The sequence below is a fragment of the Apodemus sylvaticus genome, chromosome 4, assembly GCF_947179515.1.
Source record: "Apodemus sylvaticus chromosome 4, mApoSyl1.1, whole genome shotgun sequence".
In the NCBI taxonomy this organism is placed as follows: Eukaryota; Metazoa; Chordata; class Mammalia; order Rodentia; family Muridae; genus Apodemus; species Apodemus sylvaticus.
This window is the reverse complement of record NC_067475.1, coordinates 35829820-35857154: the sequence shown is the minus strand read 5'-3', so window position 1 is coordinate 35857154 and position 27335 is coordinate 35829820. Positions and strand designations below refer to the sequence as shown.

Below are 27335 nucleotides of genomic sequence, written 5' to 3'. Positions count from 1 at the left end.
TTATGGCCAGAGACATTCAGTGTATCATGTTTGTATGTGTATGTGTGGGGAGGAGACATGGCTTAAAGAGTCAGCAATAAGAAAGAATTTTATAATTATAGTATACACATCTAATAATGTGTTGGTGACAACACATTTGAAAGTACACATCAAAAAATTCACGTGAATCTAAAAGCAGTTAGTAATAGGCTGAATTAAGTTGGATTTTAGCAATGTTGTGTCTGGTTTCTGGAACATGTGGGCTTGTCTTAATCTTAAGCTCTTCCTGTCTTCTAAAAGTGATTGCATTATTTTTAGTTATCAGACTGACTTCCATCAGAAATAAAGGGGAACAATGACACTGTTGAAAATGCTTTATCCATTGAGTAAAGTTTTCCCAAGAAGAGACCTGACTCCCCGAATCTTATGATACAGGCTATCACAAAAGCCCAATTTGTTAGTGTTGTATTATTATCATGATAAAACAGAAAACGACCACGGCTAAGCAGTGACGGGTGGCCATCTATCATCCTGTAGCCCACGCGTACTCTGGAAAACAATAGCCAAAGCCCGGTTTGAGCACAGCCTGAAGCACAGGTTTGCCCTCACAGGTGCAGCCTGGGTTACACTTCATCATCTGTGACTTCTCCCAGTGCCTGTTCTTACCCATGCAGCTCTTCATCCAGGCTTCCTGCTTCCTTGTGATTCTGAAGCCCTTCTTGTATCGTTTTCTTTCCCGAATGTTCTTCAGTCATTCTGTTGTTTGTTTTTTGAGAGGTGTAGACACATAGATTTTGCTGTCTGTGCCTTCTGGGTATTGGATGACATGTCAGTGTTGGGTCAAATCCTGTGCCATGTGGTCTTCCTGTACTCCTTCAGTCATGCATATCTATATATTTTATAGGCTTTCCTGTTCCCTACTAAGTGACAGAGATGATGAAAGTCAATCACTTTCTCCTAATTCATTTTCATAATGCAGAAAAATAACTGATGAAGAACATATAAAAACAGTTCATGTTAAACCCAGTCTCAAAAGATCAATCATGGTATGCACTCACTAATAAGTGTATATTAGCCTAGAAAATTGGAATACCCAAAACATAATCCACACATCAAATGAGGTCCAAGAAGAACGGAAGAGTGGCCCCTGGTTCTGGAAAGACTCAGTGTAGCAGTATAGGGCAAAACCAAAACAGGGAAGTGGGAAGGGGTGGATGGGAGAACAGGGGGAAAGAAGGGGGCTTATGTGACTTCCAGGGAGGTGAGGGCCAGAAAAGGGGAAATCATTTGAAATGTAAATAAAAAATATATCGAATAAAAAAAAGAAAATATGGTTTACAGATAAATGCTGCCATGGAAAAACTTTTCCCCATTCACCTAGCTTAGTTCAGTGGCTGGGACCTACTGTTTGCATAGCAGTGATGATTGCCTGGGTTGTTTCTGCGGCAAACCAGCATGAAGAGACCTGAAGGTGAACATTTAGGTGCAGAGTATAAGAGCTTAAAACATGTGTAGTCAGACAACTCAACCTCTGAGCTCAGGTGCTTTGAAATCACTTCTTAGTGTTTAATGGAAGTGACTTGAATGACCACCAGTTCCAATCAAAACGTTTTGTCAGTAAATGAGATTTATAAGGCAGCCTAAATACCCAGTTTTAGAGATTTGAAAAGGAATAACTAAAAAATATAGATTTTTCCCACATGGCTGGAAAGAAAACAAAACCAAAAATAAATATGAAGTTATGTAATTACTATCAAAATCAGCAAAGAAGAAAAGAGGAATGACTTTAGAAAAGTATGTAATTTCAATACAATTGGAAAAGTATGGTTGCTGGGCAGTGGTGGTGCACGCCTTTAATCCCAGCACTTGGGAGGTAGAGGCAGGCAGATTTCTGAGTTCGAGGCCAGCCTGGTCTGTAGAGTGAGTTCCAGGACAGCCAGGACTATAGAGAGAAATCCTGTCTCAAAAAACAAAAACAAAAACAAAAACTAGAAAGAAAGAAAAAAAGAAAAGAAAGAAAAGGAAAGGAAAAGGAAAGAAAAGAAAAGAAAAGAGAAAAGAAAAGAAAAGAAAAGAAAAGAAAAGAAAAGAAAAGAAAAGAAAAGAAAAGAAAAGAAAAGAAAAGAAAAGAAAAGAAAAGAAAAGAAAAGAAGTGTGGTCTGAGAACCATCAGTGAAATACTTATATTTGGAATATCTAAAGTTACACAGTCATTTGCAGGATAAAATAAATTCTTGCTTTCCCATTGAAGGAAATTGTCATGCGTTCCTTCCCAGTATTGATGCCTGTTTTGACAGTGTGGTTCTCGTGCATGCTTTCTGTGGGTTGGCAGACACCGGACTCAAAGAAGTCGTCCTGGGTTTGTAGGTGTATTTCTTAAATGGAAGATTTCACATTATAAAAAGCAAAGGCTGGAAGGAGTTCTAGAGAGAGAAAGAGTTTCTTCCAGCTATTTTTGTGATTGGGTCTTTGTGAATTTCATATCATGTACCCCATCCCATTCATCTTCCCTTCCCCTTGTACTCACTATCTACCCTTGCAACCTCCCCCACAACAAGGAAAAAAAAATCTTGTTGTGGTATGAGGCCCCTGGCGTCTGCTATGCTATCAATACTATAACCTTACTGGGATTCCTCCTGGATATCCTGTTGTTGCCCTGGGTCATGGAGATCCTGTAGTTTTGGAACTGTAGGACTGGCCCCTTCATGCACTCCAGCAGTGTGTCCATGGGGTAGATGTTGGGGAGGGTCCATTCAAAGCCCCGGATCTGGGCCTGAGAGGTATCTGAGCTGGTCTGCCTGCCGGCTCTCATACACCCTGGGCTAGCTCACTAACAACCGCTACAGCTAGGTCCAGCTCTACCTTGCTGCCCAGTTGAGGTGCAGGGCCTATTCTCCTAAATCCAGCTGTAGGTGAGGGACAGAGCCAGCTCTCCCTCCTGCTATAGGGTGAGAGGGGACACTTCACCCCTTGCCCACACTGCTGCATCACAGGCAAGCTGTAGAACCAGGTCTTTCATGGTCACACCCTCAGGGCCAGCTCACCCCTACCCCTAACATCAGGCTCAGGTCTACTGCACTGCACAGGTCAGGTGCAAGGCCGGCTCGACTGATCTCATGACCCCAGGTGAGACAGGAGAGAAAAGGAGAATATTGCCTCCTCATCCACGCCACTGCATGGGAGATGAGCAATAGGACCAGCTCTCCCATGCGCATATACTCCAGTGGGCTCACTCACAGCTCCTGCAACGTGCAGGTCCTGCTCTCCCAAATACTGCAGCTGGTTAGGCATGGCCTCAGCCCTCCTACTCTCGTGTCTCTGCACCCAGTTTTCCCATGATGCTCAGGTGAGGAGCAGGGCTAGTCTGCACAGCCCTCAGACATCACCATGTTCCCGGGTGGCAGACCAGACCAGGGTCACCTGCCTGTTGTTTGGTGGTAACAAACCCTTGCTGTTGTTACAGGGTCATGAGCCCAGGCATGGTTCCCAGTGGCAGCACAGGCCAGAACCCCATGGTCCCAGGTGTCATCACTGGCTATTCACATTAGACTGTGTCCTCACTACCTTTGAGTCTCCAGTTCTGCCTCTCTTCATTACACACACATCCTTCTGTTTTTCTTCTATTTCTCCACTACTTACTTGCTCCTCTCTGTGGCAGCCCAGAGTCTCTGAGCTTCTGCGCTCATCTCAGGCGTGGTCTCGGGGATGTCATGTTATGCCTTGCTTGTGTATTGTGGCATTGGGCGGAGTCATCGCCTGAGTACTCTGCCACTCTCCACTCCCCAGGCTTGTCCGGTGCATCTCAAGCCAGCTCCCTGTCCCAGCCATGGTGCCAGTCTGGTTGTCATCTGGGGCTCACTCCTCATCTGACCCATCCTAGTAGCCCCTTTGGAGGGTCTTCTGTCTCATGATCACTCCCCTCTAGGGCTCCTTGCGGTTCCAGGTGGGGTTCTTCTCGTGTCTGGCTTGCTCCCAATATTGGGAGACTGTCCCCACCTGCCTTGTACCTGACTGGTGATCATCTCAGGCTAGCTCTCTCCAGGCACCCCGGCACCAGACGTGAGGTGACAATCCTAAGTTGAGATTTCATGGGTACAGCTTCCCTTCACATCTAGAAGACCCTATTTAGCAGCTGGTCCTTTGGCTCTTACAATCTTTCTACCCTGTCTTCCACCATTTCACCCAAGGCTCAGAGAAAATGGATATGTGTACTGGCTGGTTTTGAGTGTCAACTTGACACAGGCTGGAGTTATCGCAGAGAAGGGAGTTTCAGTTGGGGAAGTACCTCCATGAGATCCAATGGTGAGGCATTTTCTCAATTGGTGATCAGGGGGGAGGGCCCCTTGTGAGTGGTACAACCTTTGGGCTGGTAATCTTGGGTTCTATAAGAGAGCAGGCTGAACAGGCCAGGGAAAGCAAGCCAGTAAGGAACATCTCTCCATGGCCTCTGCATCAGCTCCTGTTTCCTAACCTGCTTGAGTCCTGACTTCCTTTAGTGATGAACTGCAATGTAGAAGTGTAAGCTGAATAAACCCTTTCCTCCCCAACTTGCTTCTTGGTCATAATGTTTGTGCAGGAATAGAAACCCTGACTCAGACAACATGCTAAAGGTATTCTTGCTTTTTACCTGCAGCCTCACTCTCCTTACAGAATTCTGTATTTCTGGAGCTATGCTGTTTTGTCACATGACTGTCATGCTGACCATATTTACAGAGCACACAGAGACATTGGGTTAGCAGTGTCCTAGCCCATGTTGTTAGATATCCAGCGGGAGGGGTGGGAGGGTCGTGTTAACATTTTACTGAATATGACCACATAGATTTTTGTAAATCTACTCTGATAATTCTTAGTTTGACAAAATGTTCACTGGCATTAATGTGGTTATTAGTTTGGATAGACCACAGGCAGCTTTCTGTTTCCTCTGTTCTTTGTTCTTGTTGTTTTGCTGTTGTTGTTGGTTGGGTTTTCCGTTTCTTTTTTCTTTCATTTATTTATTTATTTATTTATTTATTTATTTATTTATTTATTTATTTATTTATTTATTGCTATTGCCCCTTTTGGCCTTAATTTATATAATTTTATTTTTTCTCTCTTCTTAGGCTATCAACTGTACTTCCTGAAAAGGTGTTTTTCAGTGATTCCATACAGTGTGTAATATACATTAACATTTAATTCATGGTCCCTTTCAAATAAAATGATGCTATTTATGCCCTATACTTAGTATACTTTCTATGCTATGGATTGTTTAAAGCAGTGGTTCTCAGCCTTCCTAATGCTTTAATACAGTCCCCCATGTTGTGGTAACCGACAACCATACAATTATTTCCACTGCTACTTCGTAACTGTAATTTTGGTACTGTTCTGAATCGTAGTATAAATATCTGTGTTTTTCAGTGGTCTTTTGGGGGTCATAGCACATGGGTGGAAAAGTGCTGGTTTATAAAGTCTAATCACTTTCTCTCTTTTATGTACAGTCTGAAAAGCAGAAGCTGTTTACAGTGACATATTCCTGCTTCCTCTTCTTCCTTTTTGTGCATTCCAGTTCCTCATCAATACATGTGTACATGCACACACACACACATATACAAAACACACAGACACACACACACACACGCACACACACACGGTAGAATAAACTCTCCCTATTATTTTGAACAAGGGTGTTTTAGATTCATTGAACTGACTCCCCACTCCTCACCTTTCCCTGTTCCTTCTTTGGTGGAGCTGCCCCATGCTTTGTCTGCCTGTGTTCCTGGCCTTTGCCATTTTCTTTCTCCCTTCCTCAAACCTTGCTTCAAGCTCCCCAAGTTTTTGTCCATCTGACTCAATTTCTACTTCACTTTGAAGGGTAACCTGGCAGGGTTTGGAACTCTGTCTTTTTATTTATTGACACTTCAGCACAATTGCTCTGTAGTACTGCTTGAGGTCGGGGATACTGAATCCCCCAGAAGTTCTTTTACTGTTGAGAATAGTTTTAGCTATCCTGGGTTTTTTTTGTTATTCCAGATGAATTTGAGAATTGCTCTTTCTAAGTTTATAAAGAATTGAGTTGGGGTTTTGATGGGGATTGCATTGAATCTGTAGATTGCTTTTGACAAGATGGCCATTTTTACTATATTAATCCTGCCAATCCAAGAGCAAGGAAGATATTTCTATCTTCTGAGGTTTTCTTTGATTTCTTTCTTCAAAGACTTGAAGTTCCTGTCATACAGATCTTTCACTTGTTTGGTTAGAGTCACACCAAGATACTTTATATTGTTTGTGGCTATTGTGAAGGGTGTCATTTCCCTAATTTCTTTCTCAGCCTGTTTATCCTTTGAGTATAGGAAGGCTACTGATTTGTTTGAGTTGATTTTATAACCAGCCACCTTGCTGAAGTTGTTTAACAGCTGTAGGAGTTCTCGGGTGGAGTTTTTTGTGTCGCTTAAGTATATTATCATATCATCTGCAAATAGTGATAGTTTGACTTCTTCCTTTCTAATTTGTATCCCTTTGACCTCCTTATGTTATCTAATTGCTCTAGCTAGAACTTCAAGTACTATATTGAAAAGATATGGAAGAGGGGGGCAGCCTTTCTAGTCCCTGACTTTAGTGGGATTGCTTTCAGTTTCCTCATTTCATTCTTTGCTCACTGGTTTTGCTTAGAAGTTGAGTCATTCTGAATCTTTGTGTCTCTCAGCCAAGGTGCCCACCAGGACTAGGGTTGGGGTAAGGCTTCCTTCGGGTGTTTGTCTTTATTTTTGTGAGCCATCACATTTGAGGGACTGTTTTGGGACCTTCTCAGTCCTTGCGGCTTCAGATTGCCCTGTTCTAATGTCCCATGCTCCCAGAACAGCCACACGCTACCTGCAATCTGGACATTTTGTATTTCATGGCTATTGGCAAATTTGTTAGATATTGTGTTCTGACTTTCCTTGTCATTTTTCTCTTTTCAGTCTTTGTGAACTGCAGTTATCATATACACAAACTCCACAATTGTCATCTGTGCCCAGTTTCCCAAGGAGCCAATATAGGGCTCTCTTCATGGGCATTTAGTTGTCAAGGCCATGATCACCAGCATTCCCTTTCAGCCTTCTTCGAATTTCCAGCTCCCTGTTTATAATACTCATTTTTCTTGTGTGGTGTCAGTTTTTCCACTAGTTTGTTTCTGTCTTCCTTCCCTCCTTCCTTTCTTTTTTTCTTCTTTTAATTCCTGGCCTGACAATTCCAACATTCCCGACATGCCTGTGGTTCAGGGTTTTGCTTGTGTTTCCTTATAACCATTTTGAAAGGAAGCTAGGTGCTGGGTAAAAGGAACTGTGGCAAATAGGTCTGTAGTGATGTAAAAGAAAGCCTTGAGAGGCAGCTTCTGTGGCCTGTGATTAGATCTCACCGCTGTGTGTAGCTTTTGTCCCTGTCATCTTCTCGGCGCTGAGAATGGAGCAGGGTAGTTTGGAATCTTCACCCCTCCCAGCTACTTGAGCTTTGGGAAGAGCTCAGAAATTGAGGTTCTTCTGAAGTATTGTCTCCTGTGGGTAGAACTTTCTAAGTTCAACAGAGCACTTTGCCATGTTCAAGCTTGATCTTTCCTCTCCTGCTCAGAGAGGCGGGGTGTTATTTATCCTCCAGTGTCCCCTGTTATGACCTGACACAGCTCTTGGACCTTGTGATGGTTTGTGTGTCCCCAGTGGGTTCATGTGTTGAAATTTCATCGACATTTTGAAGTGTGAAGAAAACAGAAACTTAATCCAGGCACAGAGTTGAGGGCTTTGGGTGTCACTTTGCATTGGATGAATTTTGTCAGGGTGGAGCCCTGTGATTTAATGATAGGTTTTTAAAAACAGAGATGGTCCAAAAGAGTCTCATCATGAAATACTTTGTGTCACATCTGTTCTGTCTGAACCAGCGGGCCATCAGCAGGTAAGGGTCTTTGAAACTACAGAAATGTGAGCTAAATAAACATCTTTCTAACGTTACTCAGATCCCATTAGTTTGTTTATAATAATAAAAAATGGACCAGGGAGAAGGTTAAGCTCATCAAATTATGAGAAACTCTAAAGATTATGTTTCCATGAAGATATTAATCTATTAAGATTGTCTACTGTGATCTTTACTAACTCATTGCAGTTTATGATTTCTGCACACACAGTGGATCTCAGGAGGTATCCACCATCGACCTCTGCTCTTGCAAACTATGGTATGCTACCCTACTTTCCATACAGAGGACATGGGTTAACATTGTAATCTCACCTTCATGGCATAAAGATGAAGGGTCATTTGTTTCTCAATCTGTCCAGCTCTTTCTTTGCCCGTTATTGCAAAGCATTGGTCTTTAAACGCTAGACCAGATAGTAGATTTCACAGTGTTGTTCTACTTAGCTAGATGTATTTTATAATTTCTTAAAATCTTACAAATTGTTTCGATTCAAAAAATCAAAGTGGGTCATAGTTATTAGAACAGAGATAAGAAATCAAGACCAGGAGTTTGAATTTTTCCAGCATATCTTAGGCTATAGAAGCCTGACCTACATGTTTCTCATATTCTAAAAGTAGCCAACACTGACAAAATAGGTACTTTTGATTTCTAGGCAAATTACTGAAACTAATCATATTTTAAAACACACCCACACTGAAATTTGATGTCCCGATTCATTAAAGAAGTTTACTCATTTTGTTCAGATTTTGATAGCATACTCTTCTCAAAAAAATTCATTAAGTACTAAATCATGGCTGGCTATTAATTATCTCATATTAAATAATTTCACTGTGGCTCCTCGATCTGAAGTTTCACCTTGCAAACAGGCTGGTATTGCTATCATGGGTGTAATTGTCATTTTAGGGGACAGTGTTCGAGGTCTATCAGTGATATGATGCTATGTGAAGAATTTGGAAAAGTTGCAGTTTCAAAGATGTTGGACTAAGTTTAGCAGACAGCTTCTTCAGTGTGGGATATTTTCTGCCATGTGCTCATCCACTTCATCTTCCAGCCTGGACTCTGTGGCAGGAAGCCCAGCTCCCACCTGATCCCCGCCCACTTCTCACTTCTTGAGCCACTCAAGTTTGGCAGGTCCTGCTTTTGGCTTAGGGCTAGACTCTCCTGCCCGCTCCTCACCCATACTTTCTGCTTTAGCCAACCTCCACAAATAGATCTGCTGTTATAATACATCCATTCAGTGGATACTGATTAAGTGCTAATTGCATGTGAAGCACTTTGCTAAATGCTAGATATAAGGCAGGTGAATAGGACACAGGCCCTGCCTAAGTGGACTTTGCAGCTAAACAGGAGACACTAGGGACTGCTGTGAGCCTCATGCAAGGCGAAGTCATGAGCAGCACCTGGGGGGCACGGATGCTAACGTAGGCAGCATGTGAAAAGATCCAAACAAGACTGGAAGGTTCTGGAAATGGGTTGCTTATGGTGGATAAACCCTTCCGTTTGAAGGTAGATAGAGAGGGCACCAATAAGGCTTTGAGACTAAAGGAAATGCAGGCTGTTACCAGTTCCCTATCATCATCCCAGATTTATCACTTCTTGCACTAAAATTTGATCCTGACTTAAAAAAAAAAAAAGCAATTCAGAGTAATAGTGCAGTATATTCTACCTTCCAGGGAAGGTTGCCTGACCCAAGTTTCTAGATTATGGGGTCAAAATATTAAAGGAGAATGGAGTTAAACAGAACAGTTTTTAGGAAGGTGGTAGAAAATGCATGCAATGATTAATTGGAGCTTAAATTTCTTTTTTTTTCTTTCATTGAAAATGTATTTTAATACAATATAGTCTAATTATGCCCCGCACCTCATACACAGGACTTTACTCCCATTTGAATTTACCCCCCTTCTGTCTCTCATTAGAAAACAAACATTCTCTAAGGCATAATCATAAAATAAAATATAATAAGCTTAAAAACAAATAAATCAGAATAGGACAAAACAGACAGAAGGGAAAGAGACCAAGAAAAGGCAAAAGAAATCGAGAGAGATGCAGAGACACTAATTCTTTTGTTGAAAACTCTTGAAAATATTCTATTCTTCAAGTAGTTACAGAACTCTGATTAGAGAAAAGAACACTTCATCTCTCACAGCACTTCAACCAACTCCTTAATGGCTTTGTGATCAAAAACAGTAGCATTTTATTCATACATATTCAGTGATGTTTTTGGAATTGTGTGCATGAGAATAAAATAACGCATCACATGTAAGGAGAAGGATGACAACATATCCAGGGGGAGATATATGTGCCTTTCCTGACTTCCGGAAAGGATCTGTAGAGAGAACCAAAGCACACCAAGCATCCAGGATGGCTGTCCTGGATGAATGACTTGACATTTCAAATAAGTCAGAAGACATGAGAAAAGGTTACAGAGAATGCTTCATAGGAAACCGTATGTATTAGCTGATAATGGGCACATGCCCTGATATCACACGCATTCTTGTGGTGTGACATGTGACAGTTCTGTGAGGTGTTGGTATGCCCAGCATCTAACTTACAGAGTTATTCTTTCTGAACCCTCTAGCCAAACCCTAGACAAATAATACCCTTCTTATTTCATTCCAAAGATAGAACCAAACTGTGTAAAAGTAGAAAAGTGGTTCCTGTTGGTTTATAAATATCTGGGTGGTGAGTGCTTGGCAAATGATACAATTTTAGTATAAGACGGTATTCATGTCTTTTTGTCCACTTGCTAAATTAATGCTAGTCTCTGTAACCATGCAGTAACCGTGTGTGTGTGTGTGTGTGTGTGTGTGTGTGTGTGTGTGTGTGTGTGAGAGAGAGAGAGGGGGGGGATGGTCTATTGTTGGTCTGTGTGGCATGTGTTTGTGTTCTTAAAGTTTAATGTATTAATTGGTAAGATTATTTCAGTCATTTTAAGATATTCCATTTCTTTCAAAGGATACTTGAAGGAGAAATGCTAATTTGGTTTTTATACATGCTTTTGAATCTTATAAGTTTTGAATTCTAAATTAACAAGATAGCATTGTTTAGCACTTTCACTGAGCCTTGCAAAATAAAGCTTTCAGAAAGTGAGGAGTGGAACCAGACCAGGAAATGACAGGTGAATGTGTTCAAATTGTGTGTTCGAAGTTCAGTACTCGTATGAGAGTGTCACAATGAAATCTATTATTTTATGCAGTTAATAAATGCTAATGAAATAGTGCTCTCAAAATAGAATTTTAATAGAAAATCATAATTTTTCTTCTCTTCCATTACTGTACAATAATGTGGTCATGTAAAATTTTATGTGATGTAGATTTATTAGGCAGGGATACATGTTGCAGGAGTAGAATACTTGCTTAATCTGCACAATGTCCTGAATTCTATGCCCAGCATGTGTACATTACACACACACACACACACACACACACACACTCCATTGTATCATGATCCTCCATAGATCCTGACTTTCATATTATGTAATATGAAGTTTATTATATATTGTTAAATTAGAAATTAAAAAAACAAATCTTAACAAATGATATTTAAGAAGAAAGCTATTGCCCCCAAAAGAACATTTCATTTCCATTCATGCTTAGTACTTTTATATTATTTAACCTGGTGCTTTCTTCATGACAAAAAAAAACAGATATTGATTATTCTGGATTGTTAAGATGCCTAATCATATTGTCTGTTTTTCTTATATTTGCTTATGCATGTTTAGTAAGAAAGCTAAGTGAGATATTTAATTACCCTGGAGCCTGATATTAGTGACTATAATTATTTAAGCCACACAAATTGCCACTCTGGCTGTCAGACCCACAAACTACCAGGATGTTTGAAACACACATATAAACAAGGCCTGGGTGTTTTCCTCTTGCATTGCATTTGTAACTGGAAATCGTGGAAAGAAAGGCATTTGGGGGGTTGTTTGGTTGTTTGTCTATTTTTGGCAGCTGCCTATTTTAGAATTTGGAACCTATACAAGTCTTTTCAGAAGCGTTGACCCAAATTAGTCATTTTCATTTCATGGTAGTATGGTGTATTTTGCCTGTTCTTGTTTGAACAAAAAAGCCATGAATGTTACCATCAGCCTTTGGTTCCTGCCCTAGCATTGGCTACTTCATGGCTCATGATACAGTCTTCTGCCGAGACTCACTGTTAGTCAGGAAACCCATGAGAACTATAGCCGGAAGTATTGTGATGACTTGAGCCATTAAACATTCAGACCCTTAAAATCATGCCCTATGTTGTCCTTGGAGAGGCTCCATCCAGCAGCTGACTCAGACAGACGCAGACACCCACAGCCAAACAGTGGATGGAGCTTGGGGACTCTTATTGAAGAATAGAAAGAAGGGTTGCAGGTCCCGAAGGGGATGAAAAGTCTGTGAGAAGACCAAGAGAGTCAACTAACCTGGACCCTTGGAGCTCTGAGAATCTGAACCATCAACCAAAGAATATACACTGGCTGGACCTAGGCCTCTCTGCACATATGAAGCAGGTGTGCAGCTTGGTCTTCATGGAGGTCCCAAAGAAACAACTGGAGTAGGAGCTATCCCAAAAGCTGTTGCCTATCTATGAGATATGTTCTTCTAGCTGGGCTGCATTGTCTGGCCTCAGTGGGAGAGGAAGTACTCATCCCTGCAGAGATTTGATGTACCAGAGTTGGGGGATACCCAGAAGCCCCCACTCTTTCAGAAGGGTAGAGTTATGGAAGGGGTGAACGGGGAGGGGGGCAGTGAGCAGGTTACAAAGTGAATACATTTAAAATGAAAAAGATAAGAAAGAAAAAATCATGCCTTGTGTATCAGCTAACCTTCTGTTTCTGTGACAAGATGCCCAACTGAGATAACCAATCTTTAAGAAACAGAACTTCTGGGAGTTGGAATCACATGGTAGACAGACATTTTGTTGGAAAGTGAACAATGTCAAATTAAAGTTGGTGACTTTTCCAGTAGCGTTTCTAGAACAGGGACAGTCATCCAAAATGGCTACAAACAAAAGTTAACTTTTTCTCTTAAATAATTGAAATAGTCATAATTATATTTGATCTGTTTAGCTGGGCCCATATGCTTTCTCTGTTTATCACATACCCCGTGCAATTTAGCAATTAGAGCTCTTTGTTTTGAAAATGCTATTTTTTTCATACAATATATTGTGATCATGGTTTCCCCATCCCCAGCTCTTCAAAGATCCTTACCACACAGCAGTAAGTCTCACTCCAAACAGAATCTGTGTACAGTGACTACCAACAGTCCTATTAAATCTGACTCGTATTTTTCCCTCTTTGAACCAGTTAATCTGACCAAAGGAATTAACTGTCAGCCCATTGAGCTAGAAGTGTGCTACCTAAGCAAGGTAGGCTACACGGGACAAGAGTAGGGGGAAATGCTCGCCACGGAGAAATGGAGAGCAGTTAACTCAGAAGACAGGCAAAAGACCCAAATCCAGGACAGAAGATGAGAGGCTGCCAGAAAGCAAGCCAAGAGCGAAACTCCCTTTGAAGGGAAGAAAATGGAATTGTCAAAATGGACACTCAGAGCAGGGAATGGTGGGTGTTTCTTAGCAAACTTGGTCAAAACGCAATTACCTTTGGTTCTAATATGAGAAACAATATTTAAAAGCTATCTTTACCAATCAAAATTTGTAATTGTTTATATTTTTCATGGGTGAATGTCTTTAAGCTGAAGTGTATTATAAAGCCAAAGCTTAACATTTTTAGTTCAGTCATTATCACAGGAACTCAAATAATTCCATGGACTTCTGCTGGATGGATTTTCTTCTCCTTATTGCCTTTAAAAATATTAAATTTATTTATTTATTCATTCATTCCTGTGTAATGGAATGGTTGGGAGTTGGTGTGTGCTGGCTAGAGGGCTACTTGGAGGAACTGGTTCTTTCCTTCTATCCTGTGGCTCCCAAGAACCAAACTTAGCTCATCAGGTTTGAACACTACTGCCTTTACCCCCTGAACTGCCTCGCAGGCCATGCATGGTTTCCCATGCTGAAGTTTGAAAGGACTAAAATTGTTGTCTTAGTCAGTGTTCTATTGCTGTGAAGAGATGCCATGACCATAGCAACTCTTGTAAAAGGAAACCGTTTAGTTAGGGCTGGCTTATAATTTTAGTGGTTTCCTTCATTATGGCGGGGAGCATGAAAGCATGTAGATAGACACAGTTCTGGAGACACTGAGAGTTCTACATCTAACCTGCTGGCAGTAGGAAAGGGACAGAAACTGTAGGCCTGGCTTGAGCTTTGGAAACCCAAACACCCACCGTCCAGTGACACACTTCGTCCAACAAGGCCACGCCCACTCCCACAAATGCCACACCCCCTAATTTCTCTCAAGTAGCACCACTCCATAATGACCAAACATATGATCCTGTGGGGAGGGAACATTCCTATTCAAACCACGATACATGCATAAAGTAATATAACATTTTATGAAATTAGATAACATCTATGAATTCTTTTGTTAATAACAGGGTATGCTTTATCATATGCAAAGTCTACATATGATTTATGTACACATGCATTCCATACTATGTATATGTTTGTAGATGTAAGGTTTCTTGTGTATATACAAATGAATATGCAATAAGGCTTGAGTGGAACAAAGAATGATGTTTAATGGAAAAAAATCACTCTAGAGATGCATCTTCAAGGCTTAAGTCACATGTTTAACTATAACACAATATAATCTTTTTATTATTGTCGATGTGTTACTCAATTTTTGATATTTTAAATTCAAACAGTACTTGGTGTCAATCCCTAGATAACAAACAAGCAAACGGTTTAATTTGTTTTATTTTGCCTTAGAATGGAAAACTGTCAGGTGATTAGTAAATGAACACACAGATTTAACTGGGAGTTGCTCAAAATAAACGGTACAGTCTGGAGCTGTATCACTGGCCAAAGTGAGACAATGAGAAAGGACAGTTCTGGATGAACACAGAGAGGGAGAGTGACTCACCTACGAGTCCAGTCTCAGCAGACTCTGGAAATAGTGGTGAGCCATCACTGCTTTGGGGGGTCTATTAGACAAAAGTAATAAAGGAGTTAATGGACTTCTCTTTTTAGAGATAGAGACAGAAGGTAGGCATCAGGGATACTTTCTATTCCTACCCAGCCTCTGTTCTGATGTTTTGAAACAGCTGTGTGATTTAACTGGGAGTAGTCATTTCCCAGTGTATATAGTTTGGGGCTCTATCCAGGTGGGTCTTGTCCTCCCTGATTGCAAGCCCTGATTTAGGTCCTCCCCTATTCTGTATGTTGGCACATGTGCTCCTCTATTCTGTATGTTGGCACATGTGCTCCACTATTATGTATGTTGGCACATGAGCCAAGTAAGCGTACTCAGACTGTAAATTATGGTGAGTGCCAGTAGCACCACCTGAAAGAGGCATCAGTGTTGCCCCAGGACAGAAAGCCCCACCCCCATCTGAGTTGTGTGACCAACATCTTGCCAAGGATCCCCTTGCCAAGGATCTCCATAAGCCACACACAGTCTCTTTGGCTACAAATCCTTAGTTAAACGAGAAGCAAAAGCAACAAAAAGAAGATAGGAGACTAGAAAGGAAACATCAGGAGGGGAAATCAACCCAGCATAGAATAGAAAGGATATGAGAAGGCCGGGGGCTGGTGTGGCCTGGGGTAACTATCAGCATTTGTTTTATTCTGTTTGTGTATGCTAATGTGGCTTTTACCTCTGCAGTTGATATTCATCTGGAACCAATGCTGTGGTTGTTAAGTAGGAGTCATAGCCCTGAAGAGACTTGTGTAGATTTGATCTGCACTTCTGCCAAGTACTTCAACTCCAGTTTTGAGTAGTCTGCTTTGCTTCTTGGAACCTCAACTTGTTGGGTGTTTTGCCTAGAATAACAATATCACATATTGTCCAGAAGAATTAAATAACTCCACTGATGTAAAATTTGCCAAAGAAGTATTTGTGGGAGAATATGCATTTGATAGATGTTACCGCAGTTTAATAAGTCTGAGTTCTATGGAAAACATACAAAAAAGTTTTGAATTGTATTCACTTCCTTCCTGTCATACTGTTTCAGAGAATAAGGGGTGGGAGCTGATGCAGTTGTGTATAATGAAGCAGCTGGGGGTAAGCTGCAAGAGATCGGGGAGTCTGGAGGAGGAAAAACACCTTCCCAACTAGTACCTAATAAACTACAGTGCTCTTGAAGTATGCGTTGCATTTTTATGAGCAGAGCAACAGTAACAGTCAGGATTTGCTTTCATTTGATGATAATAAATAGGTTCTTTGGTTACACACACTTTCACTGCTTCATCAGAATTAGGGGGCTTGATAAAGAAGCACAGGCCTGTACAGGAGTTTCTGTCCTGATCATCAGGACTCGGGAAGAAGCCCAGGAATAGCATCTGTTCTCTCCAGACCTCCCGCTTTACACAGCCACCATGTTGTGAGTTTCCCTAACTCAGTGTGTGACAGCCATCTTTAGTCCAGGTGTGTCAGCACATGGTAGGAATAAAGGGCATGTCCAGGTGACGTAAATAGTAAGAAGCAAGTTAGATAACTGCTTTTGTCAGTATATTTTGTCTGTTCCCTTGTTTTATATGCATTTAACTGTAGTAATAGAAACAAAAATTGTATGCTTTACCCCCAAGTCTTCCCATTTCAAACCACGAGAGCTTTAAACAGCAATTAATAGGTTGGGTTTTCTTGCTGGAAATGCAGGATTCCTAGAGAATGTTGGATCTGGGGAAAGTTAGTTGGAGAATCCTAGTGCCTCACTTTGGAAAGGAGTTTTCCTTTACAGATATAAATGCGTGTGATGTCACCCATGTCTCATCATAATGCCGCTACAGGGCATTTCTCAGTAGCATTTAAAGAAGAATTCTAGTTTGTTATTTCCAGGAAATTATTTGTTCTGATTTTAATTTTTCTAAGGGAACTATTTTTTTTTTATCATCTAGAGCAGTGGCAGTTATATTAGAATATTTTAGATTGATTTCTTACATGAAACACACCAAAACTTGATAATGGAGGCTTTTATTCAGGTGAGGGATCACTTCTCATTGCTTCGCATCCCATGTGTGCTGCACTTCCAAGTGCGCTTGGCAAGTCACAGCCCTGGGAAATTCTCATTTAAAACCAATGGTTTGGCTGAAAGAAGTGGGCGGAGCTTCAGGGTGACAGTTCAGAGAAAATTTAGCATGCAGCAATTTAAAATTAGAAGCCCTTGATGAAAGATGAGACCTGTTTTAAGCCACTTGGTGAGCCCCACCTTTTAAAGGCAAGATTGGACTCCGGAGCCTGGACTCCTGAGCAGTCACGGGAGGACAGTCTGTCTGTCTCCCATTCGGTGTGTGACCGTGTTAGTGTTAAATAAAGCTGTGACCTCTGATTATCACCAGGGCATTTCCACTGGCAGAGTGCCATGGAATAGCGCATATTTTGTCAAGCAGTTGAGTCTAGATTCAGAGACTGAGCTCCCAACTGTACATACAGTAAAAGAGACATTTTACCTGTGTAACAGGTAAGAGAAATCGCTGTGACTCCTCTGTACCATCTCTCTCTCACACATTAGCTGTTTCATGAAGTCCATGCCTAAGTTACTTAAAGGATCGTGTGGACAGGCAATGAGGAGAAACATCACCTAGTTTCTTATAAGCACCCATGTATGTAAGATTCCTCTGCCTCTTAAAGGAAGATTCTTATCTCTAACAATTTTCTTTATCTAGGTGCTTATGTGCGACTGAATGTGGACTAGTGCATATATGTGGAGGGCAAAGGACAGGTATATGAGGGAGCCAATCCTCTCCTTTTACCATGTTGCCCAGGGTTGGAGATAAGGAGCTCGGTTTGGCATACTTAGTGGCAAGAGCCTTTACTGGCTGAGCCATCTTGCCAGCCCAGATTTTGTTGTTGCTGTTCTTTGTTTAAGGTAATAATATACTAAAGACATTGTGCTAAAGCGTTGGGTTCTGTTTTAAAAGTGCAAGGAAAGAGAGATAAAATATATGACCTGAAAAAAATGTTTAGTTATGAATTTTCTGTCTGGATCACCTGTAATAATGGCACAGCAATATATAATTCAAAATCCCCAAGAATCAAGATCAGACTATGCAAATTGTGCCCCAACAAAGGAAGGTGGAAAGATGGCCTGTGTTAAAGAAAAATCAATAGGAGATAGGCGCATGTGCCTTGGATTTAAATGCTTTTACTTAATGACTCATAAGCAAATGTCCTTCCTGTCCCATGCTCACTCCTGGAGAATAAATCTCTGAACATCATGTGACTCCAAACGCTGGACACAGCTTATTGGATCAAATGGGGGCCTGGCCAGCCTGAATGAGAAGCAAGACAAGGACTAACATTTTAAGAGCATACAGACTTAGGAACAGAAAGAAAATGCATATCCATGCCACAATGCTGAAATGGAAGCTACAGAAACGTGTTATGCAAATGAGGCAAGTCATATGGAAGGGAGAACAGGACAGCAGAGGAAAGCCCTGTATTTTCATGTAAAAAGAAGGGAGACTGTGCTCTAGTCAGCTCCAGAGTTCTCAGAACCTGAGCTAGACTTCTTCTGAGTTCTCTAACCTGCCACTTCTGCTACATTTTGTACCTTTCATGTAAAGGACAGAAAAAAAAAAAAACCTGTCTTTTACACTTTTTTCTAAAAGTTAATTTCTAAAAGAAAGAATTAACATTTGATATTTGTAATCAAACTTTATAGGCTATATAAAGGCTATATATATATATATATATATCAGGCTATATATATATATAGGCTATATATATATCAGAGCAACTTTTCTGTTGCTCTGATAAAACATCACAGCTTAGTTCACTTACAGAAGGAAACCGTTATTTGGGCTTAACTCTCCAGAGGAACAGGAGTCCATCATCATCAAGGCAAGGAAACTTGGCCACAGAAAGGCATTGGATACTAGAGAAACAAAGAGCTCACTTCTTTAACCAAAAACACAAGCAGAGAGCTATCTCAAAATGTTGGGAGTCTTTAAACTTTCAGTGCCTACCTCCAGTGATGTACTTCCTCCAGTAGGGCTGTACCTCTTAAATCTCCCAAACAGCACCATCCACTAGGGACCAAGTATTCAAATGCCCTGGTCTATAGGGGACACCTCATTCAAACTACCACACAGGCCAATATTTTTGTTGTTAATGTCAGCCCCGTTATTCCTAAATTACCAGGCTCTAGCAATGAAAAGAATAAACTTTCATAGAAATCTAAGCTATTTTTTCCAGAATTGACTCTACTGTAATCATATGTTAAAGTAAACAGCTTGTTATTGGTTCCTTGTATTTCTGAAATACATGAGCCTAAGAGTCAATATGAATATGCCAAGTAATATGGTTGGAATCTATCAATCAGAATTAAATCAATAAATTTAGGACATTAGAGTGTGTGTGAGAAGGGGAGGGGAAAAGACATGGGGGACATAAGTCACAGGACACCTTACTGAAATCAGATCTCTCTCATTTATGAGTCCCAGGGATCGAACTCAGTTCCCGAGGCTTGACAGCAAGCACCTTTATCCACCGAACCATCTCATTGATCCGATTTTAACCCATTCCAAATTTCACCCAGAATTTGTTTTAAGGCATACCAAAAGACACTAACTACTTTTTAGACATATCTTGAGAATGATAATGTTAACAGATGCAACCCTCTCACGGGCATCTGAGACGTTTCCCTCTGTACAAGAAAGTTGACATGAGAGTTAGCTATCGCATGGCTGTGACAAGGTGGGGATGGATGACTTAAAGGGGTGAGCACTGTGGGGCCTCTGGGGCCTCAGATGACTTAAAGGAGTGAGCACCACAGGGCCTCTGGGGCCTCAGTAGCAGATGTGAACTACAGGTGCAGGCCTAAGAGTAGCCTCGGTGAGGGCTACAGGGAGGCCAGAGTGGACGGCCAAGATAGAAAACTGTGTGAAGTAGCTGTGGGTCAGAGATCAAAAAGCCTCAAAGGTCGGGAAAGTTAGTTTAAGGTTATTCCATATAGTGCTGCAGGAAGCTGTGGCGGGCTTTAAAAAAAAAAAACGGGAAAGGAAATAATCCGATTTCATTTTGCAAAGCTCTGTCTTGTGGCGGTGTGGCAAAGGGATTACAGGAGCCCAGAATAGAATGAGGGAAAGTATCGCAAAAGTCAAAACAGACAAAAATGTAAAAGAATGGCAATGTAGACATGAAAAGGAGCCGGGAAGACCAACACTTAAGTTTTTATCTTAACAATGTAAACTGGACTTTAGAAAATGCCCCCTCCCCTTTTTTTGGTGTATGACATAGGCACACTACAGATGCGGTACGCCGAGAGCTTTGGAACGATACAGAGAGTTAAAGCAGGCTAGAGCAGAATACCTAGAGCAGAATTACCAGAGCCGCCACCCAAAATGGCAGCATCTGCTACCTTTCCCTCAGAGGGGGACATGGCTGAATCTTTTCTGTTCCCTAACAGCCATTCCCCTTCGGCTTGGATCTGTTCTTTACTGAGTAGGAGCTGAGGTTAATATGGGAAGGAAAAACCTCACACCTTCTCTGAATAACAAAGAGAAATTAAAACATAATCACAGCAAGGAAAACAGGTTGAATCTCTGACGGGTATTTCAGAGTGTCAAATAGCACACACGTCTTCTAAAGACGGCTCAGGCCCAGTAGAGACTCTGATGAACTGGGCACGATTCTGCAGGAAGCCACTCAGAAATCGCACTTTTAAAAGAATCTTTTCTTGACTTTAGGGCAGCTGTCATGTCTCTTTCCTACCTTCCCTTTCCCCCCAGGAAGTGACAGGGACCTCAAATGAAGGTGACTCTGTCATCCAATAGCATTCTTCTCTTGTTTACTGTCTTAGTGAGGGTTTCTATTCCTGCACAAAACATTATGACCAAGAAGCAAGTTGGGGAGGAAAGGGTTTATTCAGCTTATATTTTTCCACATTGCTGTTCATCACTAAAGGAAGTCAGGACTAGAACTAAACCTGTCAGGAAGCAGGAACTGATGCAGAGGCCATGGAGGGATGTTACTTACTGGCTTGCTTCCCCTGCCTTGCTCAGCTTGATGTCTTATAGAACCCAAGACTACCAGCCCAGGGATGCCACCACCCACAATGGGCCCTCCCCTCTTGATCACTAATTGAGAAAATGCCATACAGCTGGATCTCATGGAGGCATTTTCTCAACTGAAGCTCCTTTCTGTGTGATAACTCCAGCTTGGGTCAAGCTGACACAAAACCAGCCAGTACACTTACCTTCTTATTTCTATGGTATAACTTCTGAGTAAAAAGCATTTATGATTTTGAGAACCAAAATAATAATAATTAATAATAATAATAATAATAATAATAATAAAGGTATTACACAGCATCCTAAATGATCCTTTAAAAATTTGTGTTACTTTTGTAGAACAGCTGCGGTTCAAGTCCAGTCTCCTATCTTATAATCAATATGCTTGCTTTTGCAAACCTGTACACTCACATATGGAGGAAAAAAATCTATTTCTGTCAGAGAACTCGTAAAATGTTCATAGTGTCTGAGTAAGGACTCATCACATTCTGTAGGTTAAAGACTTGTTTTTGTCATTTTGATTTTGTTTTATGTGCTAGAAGTGTGTCTGTGCACACTATGCATGTCTGGTTCCCGTGGAGGCCTGAGGAGAGCACCAGACAGATTGCCTGGGGTTTTGCAAGATTATGAGTGGCCACGAGGGTGCTGGGAATCCAGCTCAGGACCAGCAGAAGAGCAGCCAGTGCCCTCCTCCCACGAGCGAGCCCCAGGCCTGCCTTTGTCGTGGTTGCTTCTGTAGATGTTTCAACGGACTTTTGTTCTATTAGCCAAACCTTTATCTTTTGAAGTATGAGTAGAGACCCTTTTTATAATATCCTATTACACCATGTATTTTCTAGTCATTTTATAGTTAGGAACTGTCACATTCCTTATGTAACATGGGGGTACGTAACTCGTAGTGTTAAAAGAATAAAGTTGTGAATATATATATACAGGATAAAAAAATCCCCTCTTAAAGGAAAATATTAAAACTAAAAAGTCCCCCCATAGTTTCACTTCCCATTTTACCTAATTCACATCTCACCTCCACCCACTATTTAATTCAACCACTGCTTCCTGAACAGCTCCTGCATCTTGTTTGTTAGCCTTGGAGGGGACAAATGGTGAGCAAGACATGCCCCTCACCTGTTCTGGTCTACAAGCTGAGGTGTGGTAAGAAGTATATAAATTCATGGTCTCAGTGTCCCAGCAAACATAAATCAAGGAAGCACGGAACAGCTGGGAGCACTTGGGAAAGGAAGCTCCTGAGCCTTTCTGGACAAATCCCAGGCTCGTCCTTAAAGGATGTGCAACAAGGTCAAGGTTGCCTCAGCATTGCTAGCAGGGAATTGCACTGCAAAAAATACAAGGCTGGGCATGGTGGCAGGTGGCCGACACATACATTCTGCTGAAATTCCAAACCACAACCTGTCCAAAAGACAAAGCAAATGAGTCAGGTCATGAAGATGTAGTATGCTGCAGCGACAACATCAAATGATATACTATTGACAGGACTTAACTTTGAGAGAGGAGGCACTGATGTCTCGAAATGGCACTTGAAGCTTACACATGCAAATACACCTTGTGCTATCACTGACATACCAGGAATGGGTATTCATGGAAACCTTTTTAAGTAGGGCCATGTCATAGTAAGTTTGTCTTTTAGCAATGATAACATGGTAAATGGCATAGATATGGGAGGAGCAAGGTGTTTTACAAATTACAGAAAATTCATACTTATTTACATTTGCAGCCGCATATATGTACTAGCGTGTAATCAAGTACATGCACTTCTATTATAAACATATCTTTCATGGCTCTAAATGGTGCTCTTAATCCTGTTAGTGTCAATATAATGTCTCATCATGCTGTCTCATAATTACTGAGTCAGTTTTTAATGGTGATTGTTTAGCTTAGTTCTGTTATTTTTCTGATAGAAATGATGGGTTTTTTTTTTCCTATTCTACAGGATAACACTTTGCTCCAATAATGATGTTCTTTACAGAAGCATTTTAGCTTCGTGAGGTCCCATTTATTAATCTTGTTTCAGAGATTCTTGAGAGAATTATTAGATAGTAGTTTAGGGTCCTTCATCCTAGTGCCAGAATCTGGAGTATTTCCTACTAACCCTCTCTTTTCTCAAGAGTTACTAATGTTACAATTTCCTTATGCAAAGCATGAATCTTGACACTGGGCACATGGTGCTGTGTGAATAAGCTTTGCTTGTTCACACTGTGTCTCATACACTGTCTCTCAGGACAGACACACTCCAGATTCAAACAACCTAGCTGCACACACAGCCGGTGGGCTGTCGAGTGGAGAAGTCTGCTCCCTTTTCTCCCTTTGAGTACTCATCTTCCCATGTCTTTCTGTAAAGTCTGTGGGATGTCCCCTCATCCTTGCATCTATCAGCCCACCATCTTAGATTCAGAGAAGGATGAAAACCTGGACCAACTGGAGCTTTAATTTATAGAGCCCTATAGCTCTGCCACATCCTCTTCCTGCAGGGATGGAGATGGGGCGAACCGGGTCCGAAGCACATGCAGGAGTCCAACATGTGTGTCTCAATGCCATGCTCACAGTGCTCTTTGTCACCAAGCAGTCTTAATGTAATAGTAACTTAATGTCTGCCCTTCAGGGATTAGCTGCTGTCAGTAATGGTGCCTAAAACACTGCAGTCGTCATGTGAGTGTGACTGCACCTCATCCTAAAACTCACCACTGAAGGTTATATTTTCTTATGGTGGAAAAGTGTTAAAATCACCAATTCTGTGCTGAGTGGTTTAAGAAATTATAGTAATAAAAACACAGTCAGCTGGGCAGTGGTTGCACATACCTTTAATCCCAGCACTTGGGAGGCAGAAGCAGGCGGATTTCTGAGTTCAAGGCCAGCCTGGTCTACAGAGTGAGTTCAAGGACAGCCAGGGCTATACATAGAAAACCTGTCTCAAACAAAACAAAACAAAACGAAACAAAAGAAAACAAAACAAAACAAAAAACAGTCTGGTTTATAAAAATTTTATTTCCTAACAGAGAAGCTTGTACGTAAGTGGCAGACATTTTCACACACAAAAATACAACTTATAGGCAAATTCACTATTAAAATCAGGGACATTTACATTTACTGAGCTATCATAATTATAGGAACTGAGAGCAGTGTACAGTCATTTAGATCTTTGTAAGTAGCAATTGAGTATAAAATCTGTTAATTCTTTTGTTGATGTATAAGAACTTATGTTTGGGGGCCTGGGAAGGTAGTCCCATTAGCACAGTGCGTGTGGAAAGCTGGGTACAGTAGGTGATGCTTATGAGCCCAGCACGGGCAGGCAGAGAGAGGAGGATGGCTGTGTTCTGTAGCCCGCCACGCTAGAGGAAGAGGTGAACTCTGGCTTGAGTAACAGACCTGCCTGTCTCTGAAAGAAATGTGGAGCATGGTTGAGGAAAACACCCTATACCAACCTCTGGCCTCCACATGCATATATAACTGTATGGCGAATTCTGGTGAGAAAATTTGATAATGGGAAGAGAATATCTGTTTCCAATCCTTTATAGGGAACATAAAATTTTTAATTGAAAAATATTGTATACGGTATATTTTAATCATTATTTTCCCTTCCTTCGGCTCCTCCCAGGCCCTCCTCACCTCTCCACCCACCCAGATTATGTTCTCCCCTTCCCTTCCTCCCCTCAAACAAACTAACTAACTAATAACTTTAAAGTGATACTAATGAGAATGATTTAGGCTTAGGTAAATCTTTCTATTATAGACGGGAGAAATAGGAACTACTCAGGTGTATGTAAGGTTTGAGGTAAATCCTTAACAGTAATTGGCATGCGGCTTGCTGATACTCAGATGTTTGTTGATATATCACTGGCTGACGTTTTAATTTCTAAAGGAGACAAAGCTCTCTATGACCTTTAACTTGAAAGAAGCCATGCATCATTTTCTTAGAAGGAAATCCACAATTCAGAAATATTCAGAAATAGAGACATTCAGACCAACCTTCTCATCTCCAACTAACTTCATTGGCTGTAGCATTGTTAGTTTTTTAATTTGAAATTTATTGAACCTTTCATAGTCAGTAAAAGTCATAAAATACCAAAGAAAACATGACTTTTTACCTTTATTAAGGAGGTGTGTTTGGTGTGCTTGCACATGCACCCATGTGTAAACACCCATGGTGTTCACAGAGACAGGGAAAATGTCATTGAAAACAGCAAATACATTTCCAGATCATATGCACTGTAAACAGACAGCAGCAGACTCGTGTTAATTCTATAAACAGTTACTAAGTCACTAATTCATTCTTTACTGAATCAAAAGCTTAGGAATGAAACACGCGTTCCTCTTGATTGATATTTTAAAATGAAATTGCCCTGCAGACATCTCTTCAGGAAGCACTGTTTCTGAACTTCCACGTGCGAAATAATCTGTTAATGTCTTGATCGACTCAAGCCTTTATTCACATGAATGAGGAACTATGATACTGAAAAATCAGCTTTCTACAGAAACTCAGCTGTTTGCACACACCACAAAGACTGTGGCGGAAAGTAGGAAGCTGAAAGCCTTTGGGAGAAAGTAGCTTCCAGAATACTCTGTAGTAGTAAAACTTTGGAGATTCCTGTTCTAATCGTTTTGTTCCCTTTGCCTCTGTTCCTCCAGCTTTTTCTGCCCAGCCAGCTGTTCCTGTCTGTGGGGGCGGGGCCATCCTGGAACAGCACCTTCTCCTTGAAGGAGCCTCTGCTCCTCTGAGGACTAATTTCTTGTTTCTCTTGACTTCTCTTAGTCTTTGTGAATTTATCTACACACCCCCAGGCTGTTTGTTTCCTTTTTTTCTTTGTTTGTTTCAGGTTATAGCTTTGACAGTGCAATTCTAGAACCCTTTGTGAGATATTCAAAATGGTGGGAGTAGCAAGGATTCTTCCTAATCTGTAGTAAGTGACCAAACGGGACAAAAGTTGGAGCCTTGTTGGCTGGCTGGCTGTTTTGCAGGAAACTGCATCAGTAGTTCACCAGCTTCTCCAGGCAGAGAGGTTCATTGGCTCTCCTTTTCCTTCTCCATCAAATCAAGAGGCTGAGCGTTGATCGAGACGCATTTACTTACACTTATGTACACTTTCCTCATAAACAGGATGAATGTCTAATCTTGGATTTGCTAGGCCCATAAGGATTCTGATAGCAGAAACAGACCTACGCTTTAAATTATATTCCTCACAAACATTAGCATTTGTTACTTTTCTCAGCCTCCATATGTTTCATATAGAATTTGTAATTCAGTTCTCTAAACTCACCTATTAGCATGACTAAACTCATATACAGATACCATCTAGGACCGTAATATGATTAGAATTACTTTACAAGTAAGATTTTGAGGGCTGTGTGTGTGTGTGTGTGTGTGTGTGTTTGATAATTACCAAAATACTGATTTTAGTAAAAAATATGTTAGTGACTCTAATATATAACAATGCATTATGAAAATATAAAGATTAACAGCTGTGAATTGGGTAGATAAAGTACAAAGTTGTTACTATAAACACTAAATATATGGATTATCTATGTTACAGACTAGTGGGTCATCATCTATCCTTCTACTCTTCCTTCTTATGTTTGTGATAAGTGTTTGGTGTGTGTGTGTGTGCATACGTGTGTGTGTATGTGTGTGTGTGTGTGTGTGTGTGTGTTTGTGTTTGTTCAATCATATTGGTATTTGAAGGACAAAGGTTGATATTGGGATTTTTCTTCAATATCTTCACCTTGCTTTTTGAGACAAGCCTTCTCAATGGACCTAGAGCTGGGAGTTCAATATTTTGTCTATACCGACCAGCCTACAAGTTCCAGAGATCCCCCTGCCTCCACCCCTCTGTTCTGGGGTTACACATACACACTTGCAGTCTTAATTTTTTCTTGCGGATGTTGATGGGGATTCACACGAATGTCCTCATGCTTGTCCAGCAAGTCCTTTACCAATGAGCAAATTCACCAACTCCATTTCTCTCTTGGATTGTCTCTCCTTTTTAATGGGAGATTATTGTTGTCCAATTCAAAGCTGAGACTGTACCAGACTCCTCAGCCAGATCACTTACCTAGACAGGAGTGCCTCCCTCATTTGAGTGTGACAACAGCTTCCATTTCAGGGGCTAGATATCTAAGAGACCATAGGGAACTTGGTGCCTTGGATGGACTGTCAGTGTCTATTGATGTGGTTTTAAAATTTTACTTCATAACGTACAGGTGTTTATCAGCTGCTGGGTCTTCCTTCACAATGTTGTACAGTTTTGTATCATTCATCCCTGTCCTGTCCATTTGCCCAGCAGGATTTGTGGAAGTTGAGCTAAGAGGAGGATAGATAGTTAAAAGTCACAGAAGGTAATCAACCTCTGACTAGATCGTCAAAAATGGTTGG

General features: G+C 41.0%; 1 protein-coding gene across 3 annotated transcripts in view; it reads left to right on the top strand.

The window, feature by feature from the left end:
• Camk2d (calcium/calmodulin dependent protein kinase II delta) overlaps nt 1-27335 on the top strand; it is a 259713-nt gene that overhangs the window by 144440 nt on the left and 87938 nt on the right. The gene's annotated exons all lie outside the window — the stretch shown is intronic.